Raw genomic sequence first — 21,898 nt, forward strand, 5'->3', positions numbered from 1 at the left:
CGTGTCATGAAAGCAGTCACGAACGTAATCGTGGAAATCGCGTGGCAGAGAGTGCGCGATGTGCCTGCAGAATAATAGCAATCGCGTCAAAAGAGTTCAGAGGGACCGCCGCGCGTTTTTACGCGAGTTTCCGTGAAAGCGACTCGTTATCGCAGTCGTCATCTTATCAAGCCGTCAGATCGGAGTCGCCGACTCCGCACTCTGGAAAAAGAAGAGCGGAGCACGCCCGCCGAGGGAGGATAAAGCCTCCACGTGCCGCAAGCGAGCGAGCGAGCTAGCTTCGGCTTCTGCTTGCTGTTCGCGCGCGAACCTTCAGGAGGCGGAAGCGGGCTATTAGCAATCCGGAGTCTTGTTCCGCTGCGATCACGTGTTCCCTTCTAATTGCCCGGAGTTTCTTTTTTACGTTCATCGGCGATCCGCGCCGGGCAAGAGGCGCGATAACGCGCCGGGATCCCTGGAGCGGAATCGCGCGATCGCGCTCGCTTAATTCGCGCCGATTCGTCCCGGTTGGTCCTTTTTCTTAACCGAGTCTCATTTCCTGTCGCCCGTCGCGAATTCCGAGCGGATGAAGCACGGAGATGAAGAACCATGGTGTCCACGATGGGAACTCGGCGCTTCGACCGCTCCCACTCGATTTTCAATTCGTTGTTTTTCGCTCGAGCTGCGGCGATCTTTGCTTCTCGCACTAAATTTGCTTGTATCCAGGGGCAATTTTATGATATGTTGAAATGTTCGAGCGGTGTTAATCAAGTTAGAGGATTCAAGAAAGCGACAGTAATAGAGATCTGCTAGCGAAAAAGTTGATTAATCTCCTAATACTCTTTTTTCCCTGCCAAGTCATTAAATTAATCCGCTTGACGCTTGACGATTTGTTTCATCACCGTCGCGACGTGCGCGAAGGATCAAACGACTCTCGTTTCCGGCCAGCGAGAAACGCTCGATGTAAAAAAAGGTGCGAGAGAGCGTGCAATAGTATTTCATTTCATAATTATGTGATACCGTAAAATCGAGATTTACCACCGTGGCATAATGTGCATAATTTGCGGATAAGTAAGTCTGGCTCTAACGACCTGAATTTTAAACTTAATTCGAAACTTAAAAATCGTAAAAGAGTCAGATTGATCTTAACGTTGAATCGTAATAATCATTTTAACAATTTGTAAATAAATAAAGTCAGATTTTTTCAATCCTGACGAATTTATCGGCAAGAATTCCTGAAAACACATCCGCTCTTTTTTTTGCTAGTTTTACCGAGTATCCTACATTCGATTTGCCCGTCTCGGATTAAAATGGGGGCTTGATTTAAATGAACGATAACGACGAGAAGACTTAATTAACGCCAGCTACCGGTGTGCAATTAAGGAACTGCGGGAGGTCCGTGCGCGTTCTTCTTTATTGAGTAACTATTACGGGAAATTAACGGCAGCGAGGCATAGCGCGCGGCTCTACGCTTTCTGAAGACGAGGTGTACGAGGTGAAAACTGGCTGCGCGAGGAAGAATGAACCCGTTGTTCTGATCAATGACTGGGGGCTTCGCTATAGCGCGAAGGAAATCCTGCTGCACGCGGCATATAAAATTCGTTACGATTCCGCCAGTATAATTCGCTAATTACCAGACCAAATATAGAAACTCGCGCGGACGCGGATAGCTTTTTACTGAGCGGTCACTGCGAGCAACGATAATGAAATCGCTTTAACGAAGTGCCCGCTTTTTCTCGTCGTTTAATTAAATATCAGAGCACCGATAGTCTCTGCAGCTGTAAGAAATGAACGAGATCATTTTATAGTTGCGGTCTTGAGCCTTCCTCCTCCTCATCCTCCTCCATCGTCATAATATTTATCATCGAACGTCACTAACAAGGGAAGGTTTTTAGGTGTTACAGTCGGATTTCAAAACTTTTTGCATGCAGGTAGGGAGGTCCCCAAATAGAAGAAAAAAATAAAAGTAGCGGCCCAAATGCATATTTGCGCGCTACGTGCGCAATTTTCGATGTTAGGTTAATTACTCAGAAATGCTATTTCCAATCGAATTCTTTACATTTTTTATTTCACCTAATGCACATTTATATTGCTTTGAATAATTTTGTGTGTGTGTGTGTATGTGTGTGCGTGCGCGTATGTGCTTCCGTGTGCGTGTGTGTACTTGTGTGTATTTAGAAAATACGAGCGTCTAATGTAATCTCGTGCCGCGCGAGCACAGTGCGTATAAAAGGCCCATTGCTCAAAAATGGTATTTGCATCGTAACTTTTTTAATTTTTTACTGCAACTGCCATAGCACACAATTTGGAATAATTGTACATCGCGCAAATCGTAGTTTGCTCTTTCTGCGTGATTTATTGTATGTGACTTTAAATAGATTTGATCAGAATCCATAACGAGAGCATAAAAGATCTGGTCAAGGGAGGTTTTTAATTCTTTCAGTTTTAATTTTGGTTTTGATTTCTTTTTAAAGCGTTGTGCATTAGGTGAAATAAAAAATGTAAAGAATTCGATTGGAAATAGCATTTTTGAGTAATTAACCTAACATCGAAAATTGCGCACGTAGCGCGCAAATATTATGCATTTGGGCCGCTACTTTTCTAATTTTTCTTCTAGTTGGGGACCTCCCTACCTGCGTGCAAAAAATTTTTGAAATCCGAGTGTAACACCTAAAAACCCTTCTTTGTAAGGAATCGAACGGCGGAAACTGGGATGATTGTGGATTCTCATTAAAGTGGCGAACACATTCCCTTCCCGCGTCATGAGACGGCCGTTTGAAGGCTCATTGAACTGTAGCGCAAAACAGTGTCCGGCCGTTAAGGATTTTTTCCAGGCGCACGATAAAAATTCACTCTTTCTTTCTCTCTCTCTCATGTATCAAGGGAATCTCCACGACCCACATCCGGTGGTCCAACAACGCCTGTCCCCTTTATCTTTCGCCGTTGCCGCTTGCCGAGCCGCGTTTTTCGAGGTCGGTGAGCTTGCAAAAAGTGACCTTCCCCGATCCTGGCAGCATCCTCATCGGGTTTCGTCCTCGCGGCTGGAATCGGCCTGGCACATTGTGCACCATATGGTCTGATGAACCATCATGCTGATCCACCGTCAGCCCATGGGCGTCCACCGAAAGGGGCTCATCTGTCATCCTTCCCTGATAATTACCTCCGTAACGTATCAGAAGGAGATCAGCAACTCCATTAATTATAAATTTTCTTTGTATGCTTTAATTACAATAACGGAACGCTTCGTAATCTCTCACTTCATGAAAATTGCACGGAGCCAACTTTTACGGTGCTTAATTTGCGCTGGTGGAATTATACAGTTACGAGAGAGCCAAGTAAGACCGTTCCCGTAGCTAACAATAAAAATAACATTAAATGAATAATTAAATGTAATTAGGAGAGAAAAAGAAGAACAGATGCAGGAATCATGGGACTAATCTAAAAGGCAACTCACGCACTTCCACGTTAACGAGTAAACTCTGCTCGTTTAATTCGATCGAAATAAAATATCGAGTCGGACTTCATCTCATTGTTTAACGATTTGTCGCGGTGTGTCGAGCATACCTGCGTTATGCGAAGACCTTCCGGCGGAAGGTTCAAAATCCCCCTGGACGCCTATGGACTGCCGGTTACTCCTCCCGTTGGCTCATCATCGTTAATACGAGGCAACCGTTGGCAGATACCTGATTCCCTCTTTACACAACTTTTTCCCTCGTCCCCACCTCTCCACTCGGTTTCTTCCTTGTAATTACCGATCGCCTCTGACGGGATCCAGAATTAAGAGCTTCCGCAGGACAAAGCGCGGGTATTACGGCAGTTTGCGCTTCCACGAACCGATCGCACCGATCGGGCCCCCAACGATTACCCGAGCGGTATCGGGCCCGGGAAATCGAGTCCGATTTTTGTTGCGTTCTCCGGCGATTTATCCACTGGCATACTGCACGCATCAATGCACGCACGTGCGAAATGTGCGTTACGTTTTGTGATTTTTAAAAATATATTATATAAATTATTATAAATTATTATCTGCACAGGTGTGTTATGTATAGTATCTTCTGGTTGTTTTACGTGTTATTTATCTCTCTGCAATAATATTTAAAATATTAAAAAATAAAGAATGATGTTTTTAAATAATATTATAATTATTGTTATCTACAAATATCTTCTACTTGTGTCTCTTCAAGCTTAAAGTTTAAATTATAATTCCAGACATTGCAGACACAAAGTTGTGCCGTTGAATTGTCCGCTCTTTTGAGCATTTCAAATGGTTATCGACACGTTAGAGAGAATTCTTCCATTCTACGGAGAAGAAAGTAAAGGAACGGAAACCGGACAGGAAGAATCGATTTCTCACGATTGCTTCGGGATGTTCGGCTGGCAAAAGGTAACAAAGCAGAAGGTAGAGGATGAGACACTTCCGACGTCAGACAACAAAGTTGAAGTTTCAGATGACAGTGTGGGACATCGGCTGCACCGCCGGGGGGAGAGAAGAAGCGGGAGCGAACCACCACAAAAATCTTCCCGCGAACCTTTCAGCACCGGACGAAGAAGCCTCGCCGGAAGTCGGTCAACCTAAAGGGCCGCCATCAGCTTGGGAGGCGGAATGGAGAGGAAGGGGCTCCGCGAGAACGAGATCCTGCTTCGTCGGCCTGATCCGCACGGAGCTCTGGCAGTGAAAAGAAAATAAGATAAATAAAAGGATGCTTTAGCAAAAAGGGTAGTTTTAAAGACGCTCTGGTTCCTTTGTAACATCGCGCGGCTTCCCTTGCACGACATCGTTATTTTTATCGGCATTATCGGTCGCAACTCGCGTTCTGTCTTAAACCGCGCGTGAAAAATACGCTTACTGTTTCGCCGTAGAGAAAAACCGAAACCGCGAAATCGTTCCTGTTTGCAATCGGCTCTATTTCCTTTTTTTCCCTCTCTCTCTCTGTCTTTCTCTTTCTCGGGAACCAAGTTCTGGCATCGCGCTTAAGAGATTCGAGAGGAAGAGAGGGAAAAAGGGAACGAGCGATCCGTCTCGCGTGAGCGGTTCTCGGATGCAACTCTCGATATCGACGGATCCCCGCACGCACAAAAACGCATTACGCCTGCCGCAATTTCTCTCCCCCTCCGCTATCATTCGCTATCGTCTTGGCAGCGCGATACGGTTTGCGATGCGAACAGTCACGCGCGCTAGGCCTTGAGACCGGCTGGAGGCCTCACCTTGGCATTCTTCGGCGCGATTAGGGTCGTTTAGAAGCCCGGGATGCATTATGGATAGGGTGCATATCTCCGAGTCAATTAAAGAGCGCGCGCGCGTACACGCGTACACTCTCCCTCTTTCGTTCTCTTTCTCTCTTCCTCTGTCTTTCTTACTTGATCTTCATCTTTCTCTTCGCATGTCTTCGTCCTTTCCCCCTGATCGCTCTTTCTCACTCATCCACGTTTTCCTCGCTCATCTTCCTGCCGTATACCTGCGCTCATTACGGCCGGTGTAATGAGAAGGTGCACCGGCTGTTCGACGCGATTTCACGGGCCAAAGTAACGAGTCGGCAGGCCGATTTGCGTAAAGACAATCTAGTTGACTGCCGTTTGTGTTCGCGTGCAGCCGTTCCCGCGAGTTAACGATTGGTCTATTGAGATTATTTGATGGCACGGAGCGAGCGAAGAAGAAAGTCGAGTGCCGAGGGAAGAACCAGTTGGGATATTTTAGCATCGGCATTTTTCGCAACTTAACATGCCCGTATTATTGAAATTTGCACGTGTTTGTCCGACAATTAGATGAAGAAGTAAAATTCTGCAATCAGCAAATTATCGAGCAGGTATCTTGAAGCATCTGTTGAGAATATTGGTCTTTTCGTGCGTGCGTAGCGTTAGCGGAATGTAGATCGCATTTTTTTAACTCGAGAACTCACTCCCCAGGAGCGCTCTCAGCGCAGGAATCCAAGATTGACCGGCGGTATCGTTAATTATGAAGATGAGTTTCTTACTCATCGTAATTATATACCGGTCTCTCTCGCATCTCAATCCCTAAACGAACTGCACGTACATTAAATTATAGACATTGATTCGTTCGTTATTTATTGCATATTCTACATATATTCTTCCGTGAACTATCAACACTCGCATTAAATCCTGCAAATGAAGATTTAAAAATTAATAATTTATTATAACTGTCTCTGTGATAATTCGCGACGGTTAGGCGACTCAAACTGTTTCGATTTTCGTAATATTTGAATATGTATTCATGGCTTATTAATTTTCAAAATTTTTAGTTTTGTAGAATCATACATTCTGTTTGTCCGGATGTCAAGAATGTCATTTTTAACAAATGGTCCCTCCATTAAAGTAATTGCGCACGTACTTGCTAAAATGATCACCAATGAACGACCAATACGAGCCGTCGTAATCATCGCATTAATGTGTCCATCAACGGCGCGTGCCATGAATGAGAATCGTTCGAGGGAATAATTGTCCGCTTTGTAATGCCAATCGGCCGTGGACGTAATCTGGATTGCCATTCTACGATCGGTAAAGTCTTTCTATAAATATAATCGAGCCGTTTCCGGTCGTCGTGCACACGCGCAGCAGAAGCTGCTAACTATAAATACCTGGCTGAGTTCGAGCATGCGTAACCGCAGGAAGTTACACGCATGTAGAGATGTAGACGCGTGTAACACGCGCGTGTAGTGCTCGCCATGGACGTGTCGAAAATCGAAATGCTCCAGCGATCGGCTGGAATTTCACTTGGACACTCAATGCCAGATCAGCTAAGCAGTGGCCTCTTACCTTAGCAGGTGATAAATGATCGTGCGGAGATATACGTTGAAGGTATACGATAACTGTTGCACGTAGACCGCGTGAGTGTCTTTTTCCAATTAAATTAAATTAAATTCGCACGAAACATTAGCACTGAATTCTTTCATCGTTTCAAATCGCACGAAACGTATCTTCAAGTATAACCATCAATCTGAAATCTAATTTATAATAATTAATCGCGAATATTAAATTTCCGTGTTGACGTCTCAAGAATACGGGATGCGCCGATGTTAATGACGTTGCCGTCATTAAGAAATTCTAGGTATCGTTATAACAAGCGCAGATTAAGCGCGGTGATTTGCCGCGAAATAAGTAGCAATTTGTACAATTAGACCGATCGTGTTAATTTGTCGCGGAATGAATAGACTGGGACGCGTTTCCGCCATTCGCACGTTCTTGAGAATCTCACCGCGGCTTCAGATGAATCGTATTAAATCATCGCAAAAAGCCAGTCGTAATTCATGTAATTGGACCATTATTCTCCGGCGTGAAGAGAAATTCTGATATTTTCACCCGGAAAAAAAATCATTACATTAGCACGAATCCAGAGATAATCCAACGAGCATTATATCAATGTGGGTCTACAAATTACATAATTAATTACCTAATTAAATGAATTGTGCTAATTTGTGCAAAAATACATTTCCACCTCGGTACCGGCGCGATGAAGCGCTCATGCTGTCGTGATATCCCCCCCGTTCCTCAGCATCGCGATTCCAGATAAGCCGGCGCTAAAGAAGTCGCAGTTTAGATAATCGGTCGAATTGCATCAATTATCGGATGAATTCCTCGCGCGGCGGCGAGTCTCCTTCCTCTCCGGATCCTCTCGAGCGGATTCTCGTGCGAATTCTTGAGCGGCACAGGTGCGAGCTGATAAGGAGCAGAGGCTGCTGCTGCATGTGCAGCGAGAGGTGGTGGCGCAGGCTGAAAATCTTGCCGAGCGAGCAAGCGCGCAAGCGAGCGAGCAGGTTGCGACGCTTCCTCTCCGCTGGAATAAATTTGAGCGGGGCGCGCTCGCTTTCCTTTCCTTTCCTCGTTAGTATCGTGGCGGCGTGCGATCTCGTTAGCGAGGCTCTCGGGGGGCTGCGAGACGTGCCCCGAGAAAAACATATCGATATTATCGTGCATCCCGAGCAAGCACACCGGACGTCCTGTCCAGCGCGACCACGTCGATTCCTCCGCTCACCTCCGGCCGTCATTAATCCCCGACGTCGCGACGGAATTCTCGCCTCGGGATTCGGGAGGCTCGCAGCGGCTTTAAGAAATTTCTTGATGCTGTTATTCGGTGCGGGTAATCGACGCGGAAATCTTGGCTTCTGTTATTGATTATGAGTCACGCTCGGCATTGCACTCTTATCAAGTTCGCGTCGATGGCTACGTATTTCACTCGGACTTAAAGTGGAGCCGAGATTATGTGATACGAGATTCATTCGAGCGTATCAGTTATGCGATATAAGTATCTGTAAAAGGAAAATCATGAGCAAGTAGCACCGAGAGAGAGCAATAATAAATAATAATTTGCGTTTGTTATGTGGCATTTGTGTACTGAGACGATATTTATGTATCTGAGATGTACGATATCTGAGATGGCTCATGTAATTGGCCACGATCTGACGTCTACGATAATCTAGATCGGAATTTGTGGGACAGTTAGACAGAGAATTGAATATATTAATTTTCACTCGCCGTGCGGCTTTTTCAGCCACACCAATTTTCCATCACAAAGGCCTCGGGCGTGCGAACGTACACGGTTTCTATGCATATAATCGAGGAGGCAACAATAGGGGTCGGGGTCGATCGTTTTCATGAATTGCCACGATTTCCTACGACAACGGCTAATTGCCAATTAGAAAGAAGTGTGCAACGGCATGTTTCGAGCGCTGAAGAATTTATCTATAACAAGCTACAAAGTAGACTATTAGATTAATTAATTTCGACTTTCTAGCTTTCTGAATGATTGAAAATATGAAATTATGACTTGAAACTTTAATATGTTAGCAAATCAAGCTATTAGAATCGATAAATTTAAAAATTATTAAATTCTGTATGACATTACAATAATTTTATAACAAAAGTTATAAAAATATAAAATGATTTCACAGGCGCAGCTATTAATAGTAGCGTGTGAAATTTTATAGATGCGATCGATATAGACTTGTTAAGACAAAGCTGTTCATTCAGGTCGTGGGCGGTTACGACATGCGGTATTAATTAAAGATAGTAATGAATCGTAATTTTAGATATACCGAGGAAGTGCACGCTGATGCGCAAATCTATTTCTATGAATGAAGTTCCTCATTACAGCTTTAAAGACATTAAAACGCGACTATAAACGTCGCCTTAAGATTACGTTCGTCGACCTCAACTCGTTCTGGAGAACAATCCGATCGTGGGTGGGTTTCAACGCGCAAAAATCTAATCTAACGCACTACGCAGAATGCAAGTTGGAAACGCGCGTAAAATATTAATTAAAGAAACAGCAATATTTCTTATGTATATCTTTTCAATAAAACCCGAAACCGCCGTTGACTTTTTTCATCGAGCACTTCCGTTCTTGCGCGACCAAGAGAACGAATTTCGAGCGAAGACAAGCGGTCGGGATAAGAGAAATGTCTAAATATAAAACGTTGCCGACGTGATGAAGGGTGCGTTGAACAGCGAAAAGATTGAGAAAAGCCAGCGCGCGCTTTTCTGCTTTCATGTCGAGAATTATTGCGACCGTTCGACGCCTCACGCTCCGAAATTTCAAGCATCGCCGAGATGCCTGGGCTTTCAAAAATAAGATCGCGGATGTAACGGCGCTATAACGTCGACGATTGCGGCAGTTTTATGAACGATGCTTGGAAACATCAAGATATATCGCAGAAAAAAATAAATCAGAAGGGAAGAGAGAGACAGAGAGACGCCTAGAAAGTCCGCTTGCAATGCAAGAGGCTCTCGTTCTGAAAATCATGGATGATTTCATGGACGAATTAATAAAATTATAAAATTTCAGTATCTTTTTTTAGCAACTGTTCTGAAACTACGGATTGTGTATGACAGATGTGTGCATTTTATATCTTGGAATGCATTGCTCTTTGGCAACCGTAAATCAGGCGAAATGTATGACTTCGTTGCGACGAATATAACCGTTCGTCTCAAACCCGGTCCTTAAACTCCAATACATCAAATTTAATTTCGAAGGGGCTCGTTTCATTTCATTACGATGCAAGTCAGAAAATGCTGAATTGGCTCGATCGAGCTCGTAAATTACACGATTCGAGCCATGTTATGCGAGCACCATATGCGTCACTTGGATTCATTGCGAAAGGATCGTGTCGCGCGAAGCCCTCGCGGCCGGGAAGGAGGAATTGGAATATTCCGATCCTGTAAGAAAACATCCGGATCATATGGTGGGACGTGTCCGCCAGGAGGTGCGCAGAAATTTGTCAGCCAGCTGGGCCGGGGAAGTCGGACATGCGACGCGAAATTGTCGCACCGCAATTTGCACTTTGCATGCATGCGATGCCAGGACAACACACTCGCCTGCACAAGCGAGCGGATAATTGTCCGCCCCTTAAGAGAAGCGCGACAAACGCTGGCGAAGAATGATCCTTCTGTTTTACGGAAAGAAATAAGTGCCCGCGATGCATGGTGGATATCTAAAAAAATATGATCCTTATATGGTATAAATTGCAATTTAATTATTAGTATTGAAGATTCGTTACATGTTATTCTTTTAATTTAATTATTATAATTTATGTGGTGGTATTGATTTTTTAAAATTGTGATAAAGTTTTATCTGGCCACACTGATCCAGAATTATTTTGCTATTCCTGAAACAGGAAAACCGCAGGAAATTAATAGATTCGCGACGATGTCGCGGATGATGGAGGATGCGGTTTCTCTGAAAAAACGTTCCTATTCTACAATCTTATTGTGATCGCAAGGCATGGCATTATCATTATGCAATTCGATGGGTCTCCCGCCTCCGGGACCATAAGCAGTTAATATGAATTTTCTATTATTATCTCTAGTGAATAACCTGTCGTTGGGTTTCCACGTGAGTCATCGTCCACGCACGAACGAATAGCGCTTCAATAGAATACGTAACGCCTACGAGAAAGCGGAAGAACAACATGTTCGAGAGGCACGGCGCTCTTGTGTCACAAGAAGTATTTTTCTCGAACGATGAAAAGGGGGAGACTGAGAAAAGAGCGACGTTGGCATATCGAATGTGTCCCATAGACATCCAACAACGAGCTGAAAACGATCGATGCGCTTTTGAACGTTTTTATCAAAAGGCTCACGAAGGAGGCTGCAGAGGATGCAGAAAAACGGTGAAAGTCTATACAGAAAATTCAAGATTATTTTACACTTTAACCGTAAAAGGACAGCACCATTAAAACCTCTCAGATTTCGTCTTTTACGACAGAATTGTCATCGTTTAAGCGCGACGCTGAAATACTGATAAGACATGTTCTCTTCGGGAACGTCACGTTTATATCCACGGAACAGGCGTCAAAGCGTTACGTCAGCTCCTTGCGATTCGACTCGCGGATGCGATCGGCTGTAAAACGATATTTTCTTCGAGATAAGAGAGACGCACTCCGTCGTAACCGTCGGTTTCCCAACGCGATTTCATGGTGGATGCGAATCGTGAGGCACTCGCGCTTACGACTCCCCGTCTCGCCGCGGACTCGCGTGTGAACTGGTTTCCTTTTCTACGGTGCCCGAAGAATGGGTCGCGAAGGGTGCATATGTCGAAAGCGAGATGCGTTATTGTCTCGGAGGCTTTTGCAAGTCGCACTTCTTCCTCGTTCAGGAGATCTGCATAGATCGACCTGCGTGAAAGCGAGTGGCGCGGCGGAAGAGTGACTCGCCGATCCGTCCCGAGGAGGATGCCATGGATCGCGAGACTTTCGCAAACTTCCGTGTACCAGTCGCCGCATTTCATCATCACGCCTGCTGAAACATCGACACGCGTCAAGTTCTATGATACAAACGTTACTCGCGCAATTAATCCTTTCGCCACGGTACTGATTGTGAGTAGCGATTATGGAACACGTAGACGCTTTTGCAGTTAGAATCGCGTTCTTTGCTTACTCCACTGTTTTAATTCATTATATTAGAAACACAATTTTCCAAGCATGAAACGAAAACGGGATTCAAATATATTAGGGGTGTGATTTAGTTTTGAGGGTTTTTTTTGTTCAAAAACGCATGTATTTAAATATGATAATGAATGAATACCTTAATCAAAATATTTTCCTTCGTTTTCTATAACTTTTTCCCATCTTTCTGACAAGAGATGGATTCCACGACGATAAAATGACTCTTCTTTTCAGTTGATCCATTCGTCGACGAATTTTCGCACTTCTTCCAAATTATGAAAGTGTGTATCCTCTAAAGCGTGTTGCATCGACTGGAACAAATAATAATCGCATGGAGCAATGTCCGGAGAATACGCGGGGTGCGGTAAGACTTCCCATTCAAGCTCTAATAGTGTTTGTTTCACTGATAACGCAACGTGAGGTCGAGCGTTATCATGAAGAAGAATCACTTTCCGTCGTTTACTCGCAATTGGTGGTCGTTTTTGGTCCAATGCTTGCTTCAACTTGTACAATTCGTGTCGATAACGATCAGCCGTGACAGTCTCATGCGGATTTAACAGCTCATAGTACACTATCCCACCAAATACAGAGCATTACTTTTGAACCGTGAATATTGCGTCTCGGAGTGGATGTCGATGGTTCGCCTGGATCCACCCATGATTTTCTGCGTTTCGGATTATCAAAATAGATTCACTTTTCATCCCCAGTAACAATCCGAGACAAAAGACTCTTCTTTTTTTGCCTGGCGATCAACGAAATGCAAATGTTCAACCGGTTCGCAATGGCACTTTCCGATAATTCATGTCGAACCCATTTCCCTTCTTTCTAAATTTTTCCCATTTCATGTAAATGTTTGGTAACTGTTGTACGATCAACATTTAATGCTCTGGCAAGTTCTGAAGTGGATTGTGTTGGATTTTCGTACAATAATGCTTGCAAATCTGCATTTTCAAGCTTTCTTGGTTGTCCCGAGCGTTCTTTGTCCTTCACATCAGTATCACCACTTTTAAAGCGTCTAAACCAGTATTCACACGTCTTAATTGATGGGGCAGAATCATCATAAGTTTCCACAAGAATTCTATAACCGTCAGCCGCAGTTTTGTTTTGATTAAAAAAGAAAAGCAACGCATGTCGAAAATGCTGTTTCGGAAGTTGCATTTTTACGATGATATAAACACGACTGTTATTGCATCTATTGCTATAATGCTACTAAATGTGATGGATAATGTCAAGACTGTAAGAAAGAACAGTTATCGGAAACAGCTATTGGAACAAACTGACACTACAGCCATCTGTTGCAAAACCCTCAAAACTAAATCACACTCCTAATAAATGATATTTCTGTAAACTTACATTGTTTAGACTACGGATTACTTCATGAATGATAATTGTAGTCAGCATTAGCAGAGAAAGTAGCTAAAACTCAAATATCCAGACCATCATCAAGTACCATTTCTCATATCAAGCTCCACTTTGGCGCTAATCATATCAATTCCAGCGACTAACTCGTTACGAGTATCTGATACGCCGTGGATGCATCAAGCGTCCGGTCGCTCGTTCGTTCGCGCTTGCGATTAGTCATCTCATCAGCACTTAAGGAAGAAGAAGGAGATGGTCGGCAGGCTGACGCGTCTTCCTTCGGCGTGCAGCTTCACGTCCGACAACGTAATCGAGGCGCATGCTAAGCTGCCGGATCGAGGTTGTCAGGTCGTCACACTCGGCGTGGCAGTGCAACAATGACCGGCGGAATGAGCGAGGTGAAGGAGAGTCGGCCGGAAGCTCCTTATAATCCGCGAATGCCTGCATTGCCGCATGCAGGCTTCTTACGTTTAGAACTGCTATAACGGACTAGCGGCACAAAAGTGAAGCCTTGAAATTTCGGCCGGGGATGGCGATCGCCGATGCGAAATAGTCGGCACGCATGTGTGTACGTGTACTTCGTCCTGTGTACGCACCGGATGTCTTTTCAGCTACGGAAACTAAGAGAGCCCGAGCTGAGAATAATGCCGGTTGCCTCGTGGCGGCCAGACGTCGATAGCAACAGAGTCGTGTAATATTTGTATGTAATAATGGACGCTGAAGGACTTTCCGAAATCAAGTCTCTCGCGTCATTAGTCATTTTTCCTGACACACTGATGCTAAAATAATAAAACAATCGTTAGCATAATGTTTATCTGTAAATTAGACGCATCTTCATTTTTGATAATAGTTGCTCATCTACTTTCAGCTGGACAAATAAGCGATATTATTAGCAAGCTGATCCTTCTCGAGGGAGCACTTCCGGCGCTGAAGAGTCTTCGCGAAATTCCTCGTCGGCGACGTTGGGCCCGGAATAACCGCAAACGCTTGGTTTCCTCGCGTTTCGCAGAAGCGGATTTTCGGAGGATGTTTCGGCCTGTTACGAGAGACGCTGTTTACGTTGCCATGAAACGGATCACAAATTACAGTGCGATCCTCCGTCAACATCTGGCACCTTCTTGCGGTTGACGCGCAGGGCTCTCCTCTGAATCGCGTGCGAGGAGTTCTCCCTCGGATTCTCGGCGCCTCCACGAGCGGAAGTTCTAAACCGAGTTTGTCATCCATGCGGGCCCCAAATAGATGCCTCGCGTGACCGAGGAACGACCCGTTTTGGGCCCCCGATCTAACCGCGAGAACCCATTAAAGTTCGCTGGATCCTTTGCGATCCGCCGCCGCCGGCATTATTGGCAATTTTCATATTCGCGAAGGAACAATGACAATGGGGATTTCTGATAATGAGATCCTCCCCCTCCACAAATGCCAGACATTTTCGTGGACTCCTCTTCCCTCTTCGGCCTTTTATTTTTTCGACTGTCTGCTGCGAATGAATTCTCTTCCCGTCGACTATGGTGTTTAGGAGACCGTATTTACTATCATTACCAGCGTCGTCGTCCGCTATAATAATACCGGGCACAGACTGCATTCCGGAACCTTGATAAACCTTAATTTATGCCTCGCCGGGACTCGTAATTTCCGCGTGCGATGCGTGAGCGTGACTGCGACGGTTTCTTCCCTTTGTCATTTTCGGAACGCGATTGATTTCGCAATATGTCTTCGAACCGTTGAAAATGTAAGCCAACGTTTTCGTCGATCGTGATCGTCGAGTGTTCAATTTTCAGAAATTGCGAAACGCATCTTATCCTACATGGAAAATGCGACGACTCGTTATTATTCTTTTAACTAGACACCTGGACAGTGGAAATTTTGGACTGCGTGTGCATAAATATTTGCGACGTCTCTCGGGGTAAATTACGTCCCAGCGTCTCTCTGTTCCGCAATCTGAGCGTGGAAAGGAAGACCTTTCGTGTGGTTCGAACCCTAGTTAAGGCTATCATTTATTATAATATCTATCCGGTTACGGGTCACGGTTTGGTTTGTTGGGGGTCTCGGATGGTTATTAAGGTTTCACTGTGGAGTCACCTTACTTGCAAAGCCTATCGCATGTTTCAGACATAATCGGAGTATGCACAAGTATTCCGAGAAGCATGCGGCCGGCAGATAATGCAAGGTTTTGCCGTCTTCTCCTTTCTTACTGTCGCGTTGCACGTCGCGTTTCCTTTGTTTATATTTCCGTTTCTGACATCGTGCGGCCGATCTCATTCACGTCGGACAATCGTGGCTGGCGCTACGGGACGATCAACGTCAATGAAACTCGCTGTATTCAGGGAAGGACATTATGTGAGGATGGCACAAGCTTAATGTCCACGATGTATCGCGCACGTACCATGCTCGCATGCGAATACTTGCGTATTGTCCAGAATCGCGAACCATGAAAACCAGTCTCGCAGTAGCTCGTGCCGAACTTTCAAACCCTCGAACGTACGTACACGCTTACATTACGTCAATCACGTTAGCCTGAATGTAAGAAATATGCGAGCGCTTCTGTATTTCCTGAAAATATTCATGCATTTTAATGAAAATTGAAAACCATTCGACAAATAAATCAAAAGCTAATTTTAAGTAAAATATTATATGTACGCGAAAGATTTAATCCTTTTGCTCTGATATTATTATTTAAACTTTAAATAAAAAAAACTACAAAAACTTTGTATACACTTAATATTATATAATTCTGGAGCCATCAATTTGTAAGAGAGGTAACAGCAGGTTTCAAACTTTGCCTGAGCCTTCCACAAGTGAGAAAAAACACGTATAATGCGGTTGAGCTCGGACAATCCAGAGAACGGTCCAGGCACGCGAGTAAGCTTTACCGCGAGACAGTAATAAGGTAAACGCCCAAAGGTACACAGAGCAAGTCGTAATTCCATCAAGGGCCATTGTGCGGCACGTCATAATCAAGAGGCGGGCAACTTTCTCTCATCGCGAGCGCGCGACGATGGAAGAAGCAGTCGAAATCGGAAGTACGCACCCCTGCACGCGCGGCAGATGTTCGTTTCGCGAACGGTTCTCTCGAGTCTCGTGCACATCGGGGCACACGCGCGCGCGTGTTTATTGTCGCATAGAACGGGAGCACCCCTCCCCCCGTTTTCCCTTTCTTCCCCTTTTTCTTCCTCTTTGCATCCCGCGCGCGTCGGTTCCACCTTCCTTTCTTCCTTCTCATGAGGAACCGGATCGCCGCGATCGAGCCTGGGAGCCCCGCGTACCCCATTATACGCTCGATCAACCCCCTGCCGACTTTCGCCGCGGGACGTTGCACGCGGTTTCGCGAACAGGAATTTCGGGGGATCGTTCTCGCGCGCCGGAAAAATCGTTGTGACTTGACTGGGGTGAGATCGCTCGGCGACAAGACCTGACCCCCGTGTTAGACAAGGGGGTCCGTGACTTTGTATTGAGGAATTTTTTATTTACTACAAATTCCGGAAAATAATTATTAGATTCGGAATGTTAGAAAGGAATAACGTCTGGTTATCACTACAGTCTGCTTTTTATCTCGCGCGTGAGATGTTGCGCTCCCTTTATTGAACCTTTTATTACCTTCGAATTATGCTTGTGTGTCTCATCCCTCTTCTGACACGGACAATCGAGTTTCTGTGCCGTATTGGTACTTTTACGAGGACGATCAACACGTGCGCGCGATATCGTGGGCAGATCAAAAGCACAAGGAGAAACATCTGCGTGTGCGCCCGCGCTTGCTATTCAATCCTTTTTCTGGAGCTGCAGATGAGACAGAATAATGCACGCGCGTGCCACGCGAAGGAGTAAATGCGGGTAAAATACGCAGGGTGGTGCTTTCAGTCCACATTCACCGCTGAATACGGCTATCCGAATCTGCGTCTTTATTCGCGTGCTCTTTATGGGGGAAAAATATAAAATAAAATAAAATTTAAAATCACATCGCGGTTTACATCGGCCTCGCTCCTCTAGTATCGGATACGCATGAAAATAGCCGACACGTGGAGGAAACAAATCGTGATGGATCGATCTGGCGAGAGATCGCGGCCGAAGACGAAGCCTTCACGCATCAACGAGGCGTAATCGCCAGCACATACATACGTGGAAGAGACGCAATTACGCGTGCGATACGACCCCGATCGCGGCTACCATAATGGGAGTGACTCTCCACGTGGCCATGAGCACCCGAGCATAGAGACGCGTGCGTGGCCCACTTGCGAGAGGCAAGTTCCACGCGTGTTTTCCACCAAACGCGTTTAGCTCGACTGCGTAAGCACTCCTTAGCGGGATCAACTGCGCGCGACCCAATTTCAAAAACTGCATCGCACCGTGATTACGCGAGTTTCCGGTTTCGCGTCGAGAAACGTGCCGCTGCTTGAGAGGAACGAACGAATGGCGATTTGCAAGGAAAATAAATAACGGAGATCCCCGTGTGAGCAAGATACGTATGCAGGAGGGTGAAACCGTCGTCCACGGGGCGATATTACGCTCACGCGGTTGCAACCCTCGAAACGCGCGTTACGTCGTCCCTCTTCGAGCGAGCAGGTTTCTATCGATTGCCACGCGAGGGTTCCGGGGGATGATTTAGGCTCCCCAAGGCGCGAGTCCGAGGCATTAAAGTGTGATGCTCTTTCGGGGGTCCCAGGGCGACACGGCCGGAGACTGCGTGCGCTGCACCGCCGTAAGCTCTCGAAGATGAATGCGTCTGAGGCTCACGCATACCTTCTCAACGTTGGACGTCCCCCTGTGTTCTGCGTGCTGCTTGCCGCCCCCCGTGGGCCCCCTGCTCACGGGGTGTGTTTGCTGAATTATTCAATCCTGTTTCATTCTTTAAGGACGCTCATTCGCATCTCCAAAGACTCCCAACGAGCACAATGTTATGATCATGTAAGGGGATTCTTGTTTCGCTTTCTTCTTTACAATTATTTTTATTTTTTTTAGGGGAGGAGTTTATTATTTATAAAATCGGCACGATGATTTCGATGAAGCTTGAGTGAGATAGTTTTAGATATTGACGAGAGTTGATTTAAAATATTTCATCGTTACGATCTCTTTTTAGTGGAATCAATTCTCTCGATTCTCGCGAATAAACCCTCGCGTAGCTTCACGGTTCTCCGTTTGCGTTCTACACGAAGATTCTATTTGAAGTTTCCATTTGGAAGGTACGGTGAACGACGTTGAAGTGTATATCCGTTATTTTCCAAGCGATCGGACATTTGCTCGTCGCACGGAACGAACGAGAGAAGCAAACGGGAACCGCCGCAGCAACTGTGGGAAAGCGACGTCGTTGGCTTCGCTATCAGTTGCTCGGGAAATGGCGAAGCCATTGAATGCCCTGAGACAAAAGGAGCGGCAGGGCGAAATGCAACACGAGGATTTGTTTCACGATCGAGCTTGAATTGCCTCGAATCCCCTCACGGACGGAGACTAAACGCGTAAGGATTTGAAAATCAAACTGAATTCAAGTCAGTTCTATTTGAAGCTCAAAACGTAATTTAGTAACACAGAGCATTCACTTTAATTAAATATATAAAATTTATAATTTATAGTATAATCATTATATCTAATTTATATTAAAAATCAAAAAATTTTGATGCGAATTTTGAAAGTTGATTTAATTTTGTTTTATTTAATGGCACTAATAATGACATCAATCTGATGATTGCAAATGCGATCAGCTGTACCATTTGACACAATTCCTCTAGAATCCGTAATTTTGGTTCTCAAGTAACTGTCGTCGAGGAAGACACGCTCCTTTGCACGCAACGAAAATTAATCTTGCCTCACGTCGCGTCGGTGCGTGATTCATACGAGAAATATGAAAGGGGGGCCGAGCGAGGAGGTAGGACCGATACGCACGTGATTCTACGGTTCTGCCGATCGGTGCTGCAAGCAGATCGAGAGGAATTAATGAGAAGATTGCCGCTCGTAAATCGTTGCACTTAACGATTGATGAGTCGGCGACAAAAACTGACGCTCGTCGCACGCAAGTCATTTGCATCACGACGTTTACATAATGAAAGGCCGCGTCTATCAAAACGTTGCGCTCGAAATTAAATCCTTTGCCGTTAATGAAAGGAGACGCCACAGAGAAAAAGAGAGAAAGAGAGGGAAAAAGAGATCTTCTAGGAAACAGACGAGCTGGATGAAGTCGCGAGAACTCGTTTAAGTGTAAATGAAGTGTGATTACGACCGAGCCAAGAGAAATTCGAAACTATCATTGCTACGTATAATAAGTTTTATAACGATGTTTTGACTATAAATTATGCAAATGTGAAGAACTAATAAATCTTGTTTAGAAACGTTCTTGGCTTTCTGGATAATTTTCAGTTTGCATTTTTAGATAATTTAACTTGTACAGTTTAAATATGTTTTTAGTCGGAAGTTAATATTAAACTGCAAGATAAAAAATAAAAAAATGTGATTTACTTTCTCGATAACATAAACTTTGTATTCACGGAATTTTTACTATCCTCGGCCGATCGACTTGCGATGCAATAACGATCGACGCCTGCGGACCGTAAAAGATGCATTTGCATATCAATCTCTCGCGTCCCACTCGCGATGCAATAACATGCACCGATCTTCGCTAGAAAATTGCGCGCCAATCACTTTTCCCACCCACGATTTCCGATCGACGGTCGTAACGTTGTCAGAGACTGTCATCAGGAAATCTCTCGAAATTCTGAAAATCCATCTGCAATTATTTCCATTATATATCTCATCAAGCAAGAGATGAGATCCTTCGTTTGAAATATTCCGTAGTCTTCCATAACACTAGTAACAACGTATTTGTCCGATTAATCGCAACGGAAAATTCCCAGGTAGTTAAGTTATTGCAGATGCAATCATCGTATCAATGACAATTTAATCTGCACAACTGCAACCGCGATATCTAATCTCTTCGATTATCTCGCGTTTAATTGACGTTGTCGCCAGTTGTTTGATGAAACTGCTCTACTGTTTAACGCTCGTAACAGAAAATTACTCATTGTGATGTAATTATTGTATTTTTAATTTAATAAAGATAAAGTTTTTAATTTAATAACCCTCGTTACTCAATAAAGCAGTTTCAACTCTGTCACGATGTTCAGTGCGTTTTGTCATAGAATTCTAAGCTGTGCTCGTATCGACTGTGCAATAACGACCTAATTGACGATTGACGCAAGTATGTGCGTGTCTAACTGCTTTAGCATAGGTTCGAAGGTGATTCATCAGTTATGCTTCCCGTCGTAAATGCTTCCGCGGGTCACAGAAGCCGGTCTCGGAAACTATTCTCGGATGTTAACAAGTCGAACCGCGCGGTGATTTCTAAACATCCATGCTGTTTCTAATATGTGCTACCAAGAACATTCCTGCTTCTTTGATGTTGATAGACCAGAAGAATCGACTTTAGAGCGGAGAGAAAACGCAATTCAAAAAAAAGAACTTTAGTTGTGTTAATTAAAACCAGAAAATAAAAGACAAACGTAACAATCTTAATTTTAATATTTTGAAACGTGCGTTTCAATATTTTTTATTAAACCAAAATCATCTTTAATTTATATGTATATATACTCACATTATAACGCGTAAAGAGTCTCATGCTTTCGTTTGTTAACTTATGCAAAGAAATCAATCCCGTTTGCTTCTTTTGATTTTACGAACGCTTCAAAAATATCGAGCTGTTTCGGAGCAAGGTACGCTTTAAGGATTCAACGAGCGGGGAGGACCTCCCGCGCGAGATACTCCTTAGAGTTTTCAAGAGCTGACTCTCCAAGGAAGAGTCTTGATACGATCCGAGCTTCTCCAAGGGAGGGATGCACCATAATACGTGGATCAGAATTCGGCCGCCCACGATGCCCCCCTTCTTTCTAAACTACAGATGGGAACTTGCTCGACTACAATGTATTGAATACTTATTTTTAGAAGACATAACAGTAAGATGAAATTTAAATAATACACTAAAAACAGTTAGTTACTAACTTTATGTAACTTGAACAGCAACAGTTAAAGTTCAACAATAATTAATAGTTATTGAAAATTCAATTTGCAAGCATTATGAAATTAATATTTACCAGATATTGTTTATCAATCTTATATGTACGTAGGATCAATTTTAGAAATGTTGCGTTATCGAGAGATAATTCTGAATAAAAGAATGATTCAATACCTAACAAAGAGCAGTATCGCTTTCACGCACCAATATATCGATTGATCGATGGAGAAACTGCATGTTGCATCTGCTCTTTCCGCGCGCACCACCCTGAAGAGCGCGGCTAGATTAGTATCACGATGGCCCTTTCGTCGCACGAGAATGGAAGGGTGGCGTGAGGGCATCATATGCACTAGAGGGCAGGAAATTGCCCTGGAAATGGTTCTAATTTCCTGGCCTCGCAAGGAGAAATTGGCGGCTCGTGCCCTGATCTGGATGTTCCACAATTCGTAATCGATCGGGCCGCGATTCCTGCCTCTTCATCGTTCGAATGAAAGATCAACTAGCCGCACGCACGCAATATGACGACACGGATCTCATTAGTTGAGAGTGACTAGCAACTCCTTGTGTCCCATATATGTCCCATATAAATAATAAGGACTTTCCTTAAAATAATGAATTAGAAGTTCATTTTAGTTTTATTTCGTTAAATTTGAAATGAAAATTAACTAGAATTTAT

The 21,898-nt window shown here is 44.4% G+C and overlaps 1 protein-coding gene across 1 annotated transcript in view; it reads right to left on the reverse strand.

The window, feature by feature from the left end:
* The window catches only part of LOC105277004, a 69,161-nt gene that overhangs the window by 33,072 nt on the left and 14,191 nt on the right, over nt 1-21,898 (reverse strand). The window lies entirely within an intron of this gene.

This window comes from Ooceraea biroi, chromosome 3, assembly GCF_003672135.1.
Source record: "Ooceraea biroi isolate clonal line C1 chromosome 3, Obir_v5.4, whole genome shotgun sequence".
NCBI classification, from domain to species: Eukaryota; Metazoa; Arthropoda; class Insecta; order Hymenoptera; family Formicidae; genus Ooceraea; species Ooceraea biroi.